Source organism: Medicago truncatula, chromosome 2 (genome assembly GCF_003473485.1).
Source record: "Medicago truncatula cultivar Jemalong A17 chromosome 2, MtrunA17r5.0-ANR, whole genome shotgun sequence".
Classification (NCBI taxonomy): domain Eukaryota; kingdom Viridiplantae; phylum Streptophyta; class Magnoliopsida; order Fabales; family Fabaceae; genus Medicago; species Medicago truncatula.
This window is the reverse complement of record NC_053043.1, coordinates 50,598,871-50,612,893: the sequence shown is the minus strand read 5'-3', so window position 1 is coordinate 50,612,893 and position 14,023 is coordinate 50,598,871. Positions and strand designations below refer to the sequence as shown.

The 14,023-nt window shown below is 32.4% G+C and overlaps 1 pseudogene across 1 annotated transcript; it reads right to left on the bottom strand.

The window, feature by feature from the left end:
* Positions 1-2,621: 2,621 nt before the first annotated feature.
* Positions 2,622-7,479, bottom strand: LOC25481101 (boron transporter 4-like; annotated as a pseudogene). The gene is made up of 14 exons (XR_005644234.1): positions 7,430-7,479; positions 7,227-7,332; positions 6,850-6,932; positions 6,546-6,738; positions 6,180-6,318; positions 5,900-6,065; positions 5,472-5,641; positions 5,153-5,326; positions 4,950-5,045; positions 4,490-4,606; positions 3,963-4,285; positions 3,514-3,793; positions 3,057-3,186; positions 2,622-2,955 (listed from the first exon to the last, which is right to left on the bottom strand). The product of XR_005644234.1 is annotated as a boron transporter 4-like (transcript).
* Positions 7,480-14,023: the final 6,544 nt, after the last annotated feature.

The following is a 14,023-nucleotide window of genomic DNA, read 5'->3' as shown; positions in this document are numbered from 1 at the left end:
CCTCTCAACAAATGCACTTCTATATAATAAAAAGAAAATGCTAAAGTGTACAACACATCTCTCGTGCAAATCCCAGAAATGAGTGCTACTCTCTTGAATTTTAAGATAACAATTTACATGAATTTGTTACTATTATTGACTCTGATGGTAGTACTGGAAGTGTGATCTTACATCACAACGCTCCATGTGGTTAAAGTGTGGATGCGTAGCCTCCATTTTCGACCTAACTATCAATCTGCCAATTATAAATGGTGATTTTGCTGAGGTGGTTTTCAGGTTGTGGCAGCAACCAATTCTCACTCCGGAGAGGAGTGACAACAACGACAATGACACTGGCATCGATGGCAACAATGACAATGCTTGCCGCTTGTGTTATCGTATAAGTGGTGAGACGGTGTCAGGTACTCACATGCTGGCAAGAAACAATTACGCAGGTGTGACACACCTTGCAAAAAAAGAAAATTGTGAATGCCGAAGCCTGAGTACACCATTCACTACAGACTAGTTGCGTATGGATTCAAGGATAATTTCATTTATGTAGAAGCAAACAAATTTATTAGAACAAAATATCCAGTCTGCAAAGTTGCAGAAAGAATAGAACCGTCAAACTCTAACTTACGAAGGATGCTACAAAACCAGCTTAACACGGAAGCGAAAAGAATTACAATGCAAAGAAACAAACGAATAGCCTCATGCATGACAACCAGGGCAGACTGTAGAAAGAATGATCTCCACACAAAACATCTCAAGCAATTATGACAGACCTGAAATCTGTCCAGAATAAACTGCGACAAATCAGAAATGTATCGCTACTTTGGACAGCAGAAAACACAGTCAAATAAACCCCAAACTAGCACTTGCATTCAAGCATCATTGAGATATTTTATGTTATAATCAAGACTATTCAATTTCTCCTGCTCAGCCAACTTACGTGTACCCTAAATGGTCTGTTATGAAATAGTTTTCCATTTCTTGCTTTCCAAATACTCAAAACACAAGCATTCTATTTGAAAATGACCCAATGAATTGATCTAGATCTGCCAACCAATCCCTTTAAAAAAGCAGTAGATATGTTGAGTTGAGTCACCTGCAAATTGAATAGCAAACACTTGCAAACACCGATTCTACACCACCGCAATCACAGACAAACTGCTCCAGCCCCTAATTAATCACTCCATTCCTAAGAGACAGTTTTTAGTACCTAATATAAACAATCAATAATCCAATCCACGAATTCAGACACTAGAGCATATTTTAAGATATTGAAATCTCATAATGATACACTCTACTAAAAATAAAGTAGTGACTACTGTGTCTTTCAGTTAGGAAGACAAAATAATAGTTAGCAGATAAGATAACAGAAACCATTTTTAACAAATCATCAAATTATAGAGCATAAAAAATTGCCAGCATTTGTTGATCCATTGTCCAACACATTGATTTGACCAAAGATTTTGCTTTGCAAATTGGACACATGAATCCAACAGAATTTTATTGTATGTTAGAATCAACTTGTTAAACTCTATTCTGCACCATAGACATGCGATTGTGAGCTGATTTTTTTAATGCATGCATATAATACTTGTAGGAACATTCCTTCTGTTTTTCAAAATGATAAGTTATGCCTTATACTTATACCTTGTCTGAGCTGAAGGAACAAAAAGACTCACATTTATTTCTTTGTCTAATCAACAACCGCAATTTCTGAAATATGAATCAGAGGAACAATATGGTTCCATGACAGAATCCACTATGACTGGAGGAGACTTTTCTGCTCTCAGGACATTAAACTGGCACTCAAACTTCCCACCCACCATTAATTATAACACCGTCAGGGTCAGAAACAATGAACCAAGTCGGTCGATATTGTAAGTACACATCCTTCTCATCAAAGGTCATTCTGCATTAAGGAGTCATCTAAAAAATGTTTTTTGTTTGGTCATCAACATGAAACTGCATTTGTAGGACTTGAATTCACACGGTAAAAATATTTTAACCGTTCGATTAATGAAGATCGGAAGTCTCTTATTCTAACTTCACCAAGTTGTGTGTTCATTCATATTCATAAGGATGATGTAAAGGAAATAATGAATCGACCCAGGATTTATTGGACAAGTTCTGTAAATTTATTCCATATATTGTAACAAAAAGAATAGCATAGTGGAAGATATTCATTTGTTAGGTAGGGGTTGATTCACCTACAATTAACGGTTGCTTCACATTTTCATTCATGCCTATTAACAAAAGCCATTGCGCATAATAGAATGAGTTCATCAAATAAATTTTTGAGTGGAAGAAGATGGACTAACGTTGATTGATGTGTTTTTGGGTTTGAATATCTTGATGTTTTTGGGTTTATAAAATTTGATGAAGGGGACTTATTTGATTCAAGTTAAGTAAATTGAGAGGCTCTAAAACTATTTCGAATAATTTAAGGACCAAATTGATCGACAAACAAAAATTTAATGACTAACAAAGTTAATCACAACCAAAATTGTAGATTAGAAAATGGAAGATCGAAATCTCGGATTTAGAAAAATAAGAAGACAAAAACTGCAATTAAGTATATACTTTTTTATCCCGTGGTTGGTTCAATCCATCAATATCAAGGACAGGTTAGATTAAAATTATTAAAAGCAAATTTTTTGTTTAGCCAACCCACAATTTAGTTCGGACTAGGCTCATTTAACACTTCTAGATCTATTAACAAAATTTTATGGAAGCATCACATAGGGAATAATATATATGTAACTAGAGTACCAACTTTTCACTACTTATATTCTAATGTTACTTACAAATTCCACTAACATCACGTAGAAAATTTATATTGCAACACTTGATCTTCATGGATGTATTCTTTAAGAGGAGGAAACTCTATTAGTTGCATTGGATTGGACAGTCACGGTTACCATGTAATATCACATTCTAGTTTGAATCAAGTTTATGAGGATAAACCTGCAAAAACTCATCATTAAAAACGATGCATCTCTTTAGAGAAAGAATAAAACTATTTAACTCAAATTCATCCAAAGAAACAACATTTGAATTATGGTTACCTGATTATTTCTTTCCTCACTAAAGCTCATATATAGTTCTGACCTTCAACTCCCCTCTGTTAGTGGTTAACTCATCTAATATTTCAGCATTACCTATTTCCTTTGATCCAACTTTAGGTGATTCAACCTCCTGTTACAAAAGTAAAGAACTCTTTAATATCCTAGGTTATTGTGTAAAACATAATTGAGATGAAATAACATATTGAAAAGGCTTCGGATTGCATGCAATCACAATCCCACACATTCATGAAGTCAACACATCGGTAGTCCTTGGATCGGGTTCGAACGGTGTAGAAAGCAAGCAGGTTTTGATTTTTTTTCACTCTAAAATATCGAGCTTGAAATCTGCAACGTGCGATCTCGATTTAATGGCTACCGATGTGTTGACTTCGTGAGCGTGAAATCGTGACTGCAGACAAAGCAAATAAAAAAAATGATAAAATTAAGCATAGCATACTTTGTAGGATATATTGAAACTTAGTCTTGGAGCACCAGGTATTTCTTCATACTCAGCTGCATCTAGTTCCATAAGATGGTTTGGACTGAACAGCTTGGGGAGTATATATTGCCTCAATGTGATCAGCAAAAAGAATGGCAAAGGGAACAACATTCCAGCAATTGGAATCCATGTCACTCCAAAACAAACCAAGAAATACACACATTGGAAGAGTGTAAACAATACTATATGTTTGAATGGTACTGACTCAACAAAGGAAGCATGATCACCTTCCAACAACCTGCAAGGATAGGTTTGGCTTTAGAACCAGAAATCAATGACAACCGACACTTCAGAATAAAGATGTGTCCGGTATCCGATGTGTGAATGTCGTGTTCGGTGTTTGTGTCTATTTCAATGCTTCATGTCTATTTTGTTAAAATGGTGAAATCAAAGTAACTTTCACTTACTTGTACCATCTACTAGGTCTTACAAAAAGAAGCAATATCCTTTCCCAAAACTGATTCCCTGGAAGACTATCAATAGCCATGTAAGCAAAGTATCCCCACAAAACTGAAGTTGGTATCATTTTTATGGCAGGCATAGCAAACACTGCTACTCCAACAAAGAGTGATTGTAAAAGGTTGCTCACTCTTTGCTCCTTTACTCTTACAGGCAAATATGTATCAATATGTTTCTCAAGATCAAATGTGCTCTTATTGTTGTCTCCTTTATCTTCACCATTTAGGACAAAATCTTTCAAATCCTCTAGTTCTTTTACCACTGAATGATTCTGCAGAACCATGTTCAGGAACAATTAGTAATTTAGTTATTATTCGTGTCGTGTTTGATCTCCATGATAGCAGGTTCGGAGCAAGAATTTTATAGGACAGGGCAAAGATCAGAATATAATATGAACATATAATAAAAAACATAAAACAATTGCTGAATATATTTATTGGCAAAAGGATAAGAGGATCAGAAGGCGTAGGCTTACATTAGGATCATTATCCATTTCTATAAACACTGCTTGCATCATTCCATATATTTCAGAGTTGCTAGCTTTCTTCCCTATGCTTTCCTTGGCACTTTTAACCATCTTTCTCCGGATCAACTACCATTCAAAGGAAAATGAATCACCATATTCAGGCTTTGTGTATATAAACAACTTAATTAAGAGTTTACAACATAATCACTTATCATATAAATTTTATCTAAAAAAAAAAGATGAAGTCAGATTATTTTCAAATACCATGTAACCTTGAGAGCTTATGAAAGTAAGCAGAAAACAGCTTATTTGTATGTCATAACTTGTTTTCATAATCTCTCTCAAACTGTCTCACAAGTGATTATACCAATATATAAGCTCAAATAAGTCAATCCAAACAAACCCTTGCTATCAAATTCAATCTTGTTACTCAATACAAAATTACAAGTATCGATACTCATTTACACACCTGTTTCTTGAGAACAGCCAGACTCTTGGTGTGCATAGGGGATTGAGGCAGAACTCCATTTGAAGGAGGCAAACCAATTAGTCCACAAAGCAAAGTCTAAAAGTTTGATTCAAAGAAAAGCATTAGTTCGGTTGGTATCATTAATGTGAGTGACAATTAAACAACTCCATACAAGATATCATATATAAAATATAAATATATACCATGAAACCTAGTAACAATATGTCATAGTGATATGCCGAAGATTTCTTGAGATTGAATTCCTTTTGTTGCGCGAGTTGGGATGCAACACTATGGTCAAAGAAGTAAAGCCCTGCTATCATTAAGGCTGGAACAAAAGCAGCAAAAATATGTTCCAGAGAAACCTTCCCCATATCCTGCAGTAGAAATTATGTCAGTAACTTCCAAAACTACGTCATGTTTGGATAAACAACTTAGTTAAAGCGCTTATGTGTAAGATATTTATCAAACAAAAGATATAATAAAGTCCAATGGTTTTCAATAAGCTATAAGTTGTTTTACTTTGATTACTGTCCAGTGATGTAATGATGCAGATTCCCAAGCCAAAGGTGCAACGAGTCTTCTTGGAACTCCAGAAGGTACTTTACTTGCTACTACTGTAAATGATAAAGCTGTCCACACCACTACCAAGAATGGTACTCCATAGTCTGCAATGAAACTTCTCAACCAACCTGCTCAATAAACAAACAATGTCAGATTCCTTACTCCAACCATGGTAATGATTGATCCGGGTTGTGTGCAGTCGCAACCTCATGACTGCATATAGATGGCCACATCTGGACTGTCGGATCAAAATTGGACAGTCGATACTTCAAGTTCGATATTTTTAAAAGAAATTAAAATATGGGCAGTCCAAGATGTGGCTGAATCCAAATCCACTAATGATGGCTCAAAGCCTCAAATTATCACCAAGAGTTTTCTTGACAAACCTGTTCCATATAACCATGACCTTGCTTTTCTGCTTTTCAAAGAAGTATAGAGAAGGCAAAAAGTGAATATAATTCCTAGCAATCCATTTGCATACAACCAATGAAATTGGTATTTATCCAATGTTGGATCCCCCTCTTTAGGAACTTCAAACTCACTTACCATTCCCTAAAGATTCAATACAATAATATATCAAAGTCTTTTTCTTATGCGTTATGCCAAATTCATGTTTCATTTGATAGTTGATACCACCAAAAACAAACTAATATATCAGAAACTAACCTTGATAGCTTCTTGAATGAATAAGACTGTAATCAACATGCCAAAAAGCTCGCCAGCAATTCTTGTAAATCTGTTGATGATAATGGCAGCATTGAATATTGCTAAAAGAAATAGCAATAGAGCAGTCCATACACAAACCCTGAAATGTTAATAACATCCATTAGAAAATGATTAAAACATGAAATTCAAGCCTGTTTTGATTGACTTAATTTAGTCTATCTAATTACATAAGCACTTGGGAGAGCATATGAAAACAACTAATAGCTAATTATATGAAAATCTTTTGTTATAGAAATAGCTTATACATAAGTAGTTATGCTATAAGCACTTAATTAAGTTGGATTATGTAGGAAATGTTATACTTACCATCCTACCCAAGCCAAAAAGAGTTCTCTTCCCAAACCTTCCTTATTTTTGGCATAATTGTACAAATATGTGTACATAAGGATAGTGGGTTCTGCCACTCCTAGTATTAGGAGAGGTTGTCCACCAAAAATGGAGTGTATGATTCCACAAATGGCTGTAGAAGCCAGTGTTTCCACAGTGCTTAAGCTTCCATCTACAAAATACAAGCAAGAAATTGTTCAATCTTAATACCAAAAGTTATGCATAGAGTGAGTGCATTAGGTCAGAGTGAAAGGACATAATGATCAAGAAAGAATGAACCAACATGTTTCCCTACTGAGCTGCGCGCCGAAGGCAATAACAGGTAGAGCAGAAGCAAAGAAAATATACATAGTCGGTGCCAATATCCTGTCATTACATTAATATTATTATCGTTACATTACATTACATGATTATACACATAGTTCTAAATCACGGTCTGCAATTGCATTGTGGCGACAGTGTAGAGGTTTTAAATGTCTCTACAACGGCAACTGTGGCCGTATCAACTGCATTTGCCAACGTCGCAATATTAAAATTCTCAAAGTAACTGACAATTTCAAACCATGAACACACATGCATGAATTTTTTTGGTGAAAAATACATACATACATATATACATACATACAAACATGAATAAATTTATATATAAAAGAAGCTTACCCGGTTCCAGAAGTGAGACCAGAAATCCAATCATCTTTATAGTGTACTGCTCTTCCCGTAAAATCATCTACAATACCCTTGAAAGGTGTTTTAAAGCTCTTCATATCTGCATTCATACATACATAAATAGAGAGTCATCACAAAAAGTGTAAGGTTTTACACGTTCAAAGAAAAATCAAACAAGAAACATAAATACTACGTACAAAACCAATAACAATTTAACATGCAATGCAATTTTTTTTTTGAAAAGTAGGTAGCAAAGTGCTAACCTACCAAAAATATATATAAATAGGAGTGTGAACCAGTAACAACAAAAAAGAGAGGGGGGCCAAACCAAACCTCTCTAATGGGACACAAACCTAAAATTAGGCAAGCCTACTCTATTCCTACCAAGAAACAAATCATAATTTCAATTATGAATTATTGAAATGATGGTCACTTAACTCTAGTTAAAAGTACTTGTCGAAGAATTAGGTAATTGAACTGAAGTGTAACAACTACAAAGGCCAAATCAGTCCATTAGGTAATTGAATTGAAGAATTAGGTAATTGAATTAGGTAATAGAATCTCTCAAGTGGTCCATTAATTTATGTGTGCAAAGAGAAAAATGTTTAGTGTATAGTACTGTAGTTTTCCAACACTCGTTTTAACTTTTACAATATATTTTTCTAATTTTGTTTTTCTTAATTAGTTACCTTTTTAGGCACTTGATTAGTTAAATTTTAATTTTTTATGGAATTATTTTATACTGGGGTGTTGACCAAATCAATTGGATGAATTTTTGGAATTTATTTTATTATTATACTTATACCAACCATTTCCAGAATATGAGGGAACAAATAATATATAAGAAAAATTAAATTATATCTCATATTGTAAACTAAAATAATGAATAAAATTTGTTATGAAAGATATAAATGTAATAATAAAATATAATTTGATGCTTGAATGTTGTAAATTTCAGGACACCAAATCTAATCTTTTTTTTTTTTTTTTTAAGAAGAAGACCAAATTTAATATATTATTAAAACATTGTACAAACCATAATTTCTTCATCATATTTCAATAAAATGATAGTAAAGCCAAATGCAGATTATGAAAAAAGAACTCCTACAAAGTGCTTCCTCTCTAAATTATGAAGGAAAAAAAAAAGAGAATGTTTGGTCTTTAGTTTGTTCACTTTGGCATTTCTCTAAAAAAAAACTGTTCTTTTAAAAAATGTGAATTTTTTGTCTATTTTTCCATATATTTCCAATCCCTCAAAGACCTCCCCTCCAAACTCCCAAACAAAACCTTAGCGATTGAAAGCCAAAGTCTCAAGAGAATCTTTCTCAAGTGGTCCATTATGTGTGCAAACTGCAAAGAGAATGAATATGTTTGGTTAATGGTTACATACTTACATTACCTATAGTTTTCCACGTTTTCCAACCCTATTTTCGGCACACGGTTATTTTTTGTTCATAAATCACACACATGAGTTTACTACTTTGGAAACAAATCACGTTAATTTAAATAATAAATAGGAGACTTGAAAGCAATGGGAAGAAAGTGAATGTCATTTTCACCATGAAAGAAATGGAAGAAAATTTTATATACTTTTAATTTCCAAATCATTAGATTAAAAAGAATATAAGTTGTTTTTTTTTTTTTGAAAACTCGGTATCCGATCAAGAATTGACTAATTCGAGGGGACCAATCCCACCGTCCACTTGTGGGGCCCCATTTAAAGCCAGAGCAAGCTCTGTATGGACTTAGCCCACCGAAATTGGCTCCAGAGGAAATCGAACCTGAGACCTCTGGAGGAGCAAACTCCAAGATCCCAAGCCAACCACTAGGCCAACCCCAAATGAATAACTATACTGTTAGGACAGGAAAATAATGAATTATATATTTTGTATTTATTTTAGAACAAGAAAATTTTAGTAAATATTATTACTTCACCAAATCATTAGATAAAAAAAATGTTTTTTATTTACAAAGACTAAATCTTAAGTCACTTCTCGTCCAACGAAAAAAATATTATTGATACGTGTCAAAATATATATATATATATATATATATGAAACATACAACAAATAGGACCTCTTTTTTTTTTTTTTTTTTTTTTCTTTCTAAATAAGGTTGCTCGCTCTACTTTTATCACGACACTAACCCCTTGACAACTATACACACAACAAGTAGGACATAATCAGACTAATATTACTGTAAATTTTTAACAGCTTCAAAAACTTTTGAAATTATACAAAAAAAAAAAAAAAAAAAACTTTTGAAACTCTTGTTTTTTTAATGATTTGATGGGGTAATTTATGAAGTTTGATACAAGTTTACGAGCATGACACTTTATAACGATGATTTAGTATACTTTGTTTTATAATCAAGTTAAATTTTTGAATTATTAACATATCTATCGTACTATATACGTATGTGCGCCGTGCGCGTGCTATTTAATACTCCCTCCGTTCTAAATTGTAAGACGTTTTGGCCATTTCACATGTATTAAGAAATGTAATTAATATTGCGTGGGGAAGAGAAATTATGAGTTGTTTTACAAAATTATCCCTAATAAATGGTATGGAAAAGATAAATGAAATAATTGAAAGAAGAGAGAGTAATTAATAGTTAAGGATATAATAGGAAAAGTAACATAAATATTTCATTGGTATTGTAAAGCGACATATAATTTGGGACAATTTTTTTTTTCCAAAGCGACATACAATTTGGGACGGAGGGAGTATAATTATCTAATTTTAGTAAAAAAAAAGTATAATTATCCAAGGAGAAATGATATGTATAGCAAAGGAATGGGATAGCGAGAATTTCACGACCGTGTAGCGGTTGAATACATTTCCTATATTTCACCCATCATTCCCATGATTTGTGGACAAGCAGAATTTTGATTGGCTAAAACATTTTAGTGGTGTCCTCGAGATAAAAAAATTCTTGATAAATAACATCACTCTTATCTAAGTATCCGTAAGAACCATCATATTTGTTGTATTGGAGTAGTGGAATCAATAGAAAACTATAAAAACAAAACAACCTTCCATTTGTTTTGGGATTTTTTTGTTTTTTTTTTTGTTTTACGAATGTGATGAAGTTTGTGAAGACGATGATGATGACGAAGATGAAGATGAAGAGGGAAAAGGTAAAATAAATTAAATGTTGGTGATTTACTATTATATTCATTGAACCTACAAGATTCAATAGTTTCTTTTTTTATTTGAAAAGATTAAATGATTAAAACTAAAAATAAGTGTATCTTTTGTGGACCTCTACGATGATTGTCCACTTTAAGAGTGTGTTTGGTTTGGAAGAGAAATTGTGAAGAGAGAAATAGGTGAGAGTGAGTGATAGAAAAGAGAAATATGTGAGAAATAGATTATATTTGATGTATTGTTTGATAAAAGAGAAATATTAGAGAAATAGGAGAGAGAGAAATTGGTTGATTTTATGAATTGACAAAAAGCCTATATATAAAAATCAAACTTAAAATATATCGTAGAAAATCAAATTTACGTCACTGTGTATTTTATTTTAAATTATTTTTTCATTTGCTACTTTTTTTATTATTCTTATTACTATTATCTTTGTTGTCATTTTATTATTATTTTTATTGAGAAGGTAACCAACTTTTGTTTAATCTTGCAATCCAGCATGTTCAACTCACTAGCACGTACTACATAGTAGTGTGGTGAGGTTGCCTTTATTACTCCCTCCGTCCCTAAATAAGTGACCTAGTTGACTCTGATACACGTACCAATGCATATGTTTTATCTTTGATATCTTCAATTCTCTACTAAAAAAAATTATAAATATTTAATATTTTAAAAATACTCATCGAGACGAATCCAACAACATCTTACATGATATTATTTATCTTTGTAAATTAGTAGAAAAGTATGGTCAAAGTATGTCAAGTCAATAATGTATATTGTCAACTGGGTCATTTATTAAGGGACGGTCATGTAAATCTTCAATTAGTTTGATGTTTCTACCCGAGTACTTGACCTTGTTTCACACTCTGCTCAAGAATCCTACATCGGATAGGTGACGGTCTGACAATATGTTTGTAAGTGGGGGCAATCATCACCTCACAAGGCGGTCATGTAATAATGAGTTAGGCCCCAAATTTCAACATGGTATCAAGAGTCTCTCCAAGATCCATTGGACCACCTGCTATCAGGTTTCCGCCTATCGGGTCACCCACTATTTATGTCCATGAACCAAGCCCAATAGTGTTGGTCGTGATGGGGTGTGTTAAGAGTCATACATCGAATAGGTGATAGCCTGACAATGTGTTTGTAAGTGAGTGCAATCCTCACCTCACAAACTGGTTTTGTAAGGATGAGTTAGGTCCCAAATTTCAACAACCAACTCTAACTTGAATTTAAGTTCGAAGTTTCATAATTAGACATATCAATATCAGTAGTTTGAGGCTTCTACTTGACTTTGTATAACACTTTGCTCACATCAGCTGTAACTTAAAGTTTCATAATTAGACACATCATTTAAAAAGTATGTCCGAACTTGCATTGCATGAAAATGAGTCTTCCCTAATTTTTTTATTAGAAAAGAAATAATGAAGATGGGAAATGAAAAAGAGATCCATATCAAATATCTTATCCTAGACAACCCATGTGACTGCAAAAGTTATTTTAGTCTCAATGTCCCTTTTTCTAGCCTACATATGGTGGCTGTTCTTTATTTCTTCATTTTTCCATTAGTTTCTTTGTTTTGTGGTCGGCAATAATAATTATGTTTAATAGAATGATAAAATTGGGTATCTAAGAAAATCAAGCTGACTTAGTGGCAGGTGCCTTTTGTACTATTAACATGACAAAATTAGGCAACAGTTAACATGGTTGCATGTGATTTTATTTACTGGTTTAGAACATCCTATGACCATGAATTTTCTTTTTAAAAAACTAATAATTTAATTCATATCATTAATCAAAAGGAGAAGCAATAATAATTATGTTTAGGATGTTAAAATTGGGTATCAAGAAAATCAAGCTGACTTAGTAGCAGGTTAGAGAATAATTGTGTTTTTGAACAAATAACATGGCAAAATTAGGACACAATTAACATGGTTGCATTATTTATTTGATTTTTTCTAAATTACCTTTTTGAGATAAAAATGGTTGTATTATTTTTAAAAAATAAAAATATCATGGCAAAATTAGGACACAATTAACATGGTTGCATTATTTATTTGACTTTTTCTAAATTACCTTTTTGAGATAAAAATGGTTGTATTATTTTAAAAAAAATAAAAATATCATGGTTGCATGTGATTTTATTTAGTTTTGAACATCCCGTCGCCATGGCTTTTTTTTTTCTTCGGCCAATGAGCAATATTAATAGTTAAAAAGGAGTTTAAACTCAATGATGCATTGACCGATAGCCTAAGAAATAGCTATCCTCCCAAATATATGAGCAATTATATTCGTTTGTCGTCTAATAAATTTTACTTCAAAGTTTTTTTTTTTTTTTTTAAGGAAATATTACCTCAAAGTTAGAATGTAGAGATAAACTAGCTATTAATAAGGTAAAAGTTATTGAACTAAACTCGCAAACACCAGATGAGCGAAAATAAATAAATTCTATTTAAATTTGAGAATCGTTCTCAAACACCACTCGCTCTCATCTAACCATCTTGTTCTTGTTTTTTTTTTTTAGGGATAACCATCTTGTTCTTGTTGATAAGCATCTGAATTGCTTCAAATAACACATTTGTTTCCCCTTCAATTGTCGACAATCGACATCTTTTTGAACTTTGTTCTGGCTAGAATAAATTCCCCTTCCCTGTTTTAAACACAAAAACCCAAGGAAACAATACCCGCTTCAAGATGAAAACTCATATCCACATTATATTTAAGATACGATAAATGCTAAAATACTCTCTTTTCAACACTCACTTAAACACTTTTTTTAATTGGAAGAAACATATGTGTTCCACCATTTTAAGTGAATTATATTTTTAAAGTGTAGGATTCACATTAATTTCACTCAATAAAATTGAGTGTGTTTAAATGAATGCTGAAAAAAGTTCATTAATAATACTCCTCTTAAGACATCCTTAAGACACCCTTGTTTTTCCACCATACCTTATTGAAAGCTTAAAAGTTACAAAAACTTACCCCACCTTTTGATTAAGGACATGTCAACCTTTCCCATGCCATCAACCTAATCTCTCTATTATTAGAACCTTTATCCCACAAAAGACATTTAACTTTTTTTCAATATCACAAATTGATGGCTATAACGACTATCAAAACATTTTGAGTTATCATATCTATGTAGACTTGATAATATTTGAACTGTTCAATAATATTTTAGTGATAGAGTTTGAATAGTTGTTTGTAAGGTAAATGAGTTAAAAATCATGAAACTTAACATATTAAAATGTTGTGTTAGGATAAGATTTCGTTAAATATTTCTCTTATGCATCCTATTAATTGATTATATACTTATAGTGTTTTAATTATACCTTCACCTTTCATTTATGATATCTTTCTATGTACAAAAATAATGAGAGATCTATTGTACCTATTAGCTTCCAATTAATCTATACAATATCATTGAGTCCCGACGGTGGTTTATAATTATAAATCTAGCCATATGTCTAACAATTAACATCTATAAATAAAATTATTTCAGATCCATTAAGTAAAAATTATACGTCTAGCACTTTCTAAATTAAAAGTTCAATTTTTTGAGTTTCACATTAGAAAAGTATTACGTATGAAATATGTATGCTCCAAGCTTGCAAGCCTCTCCACTTTATTTGGCTTTCT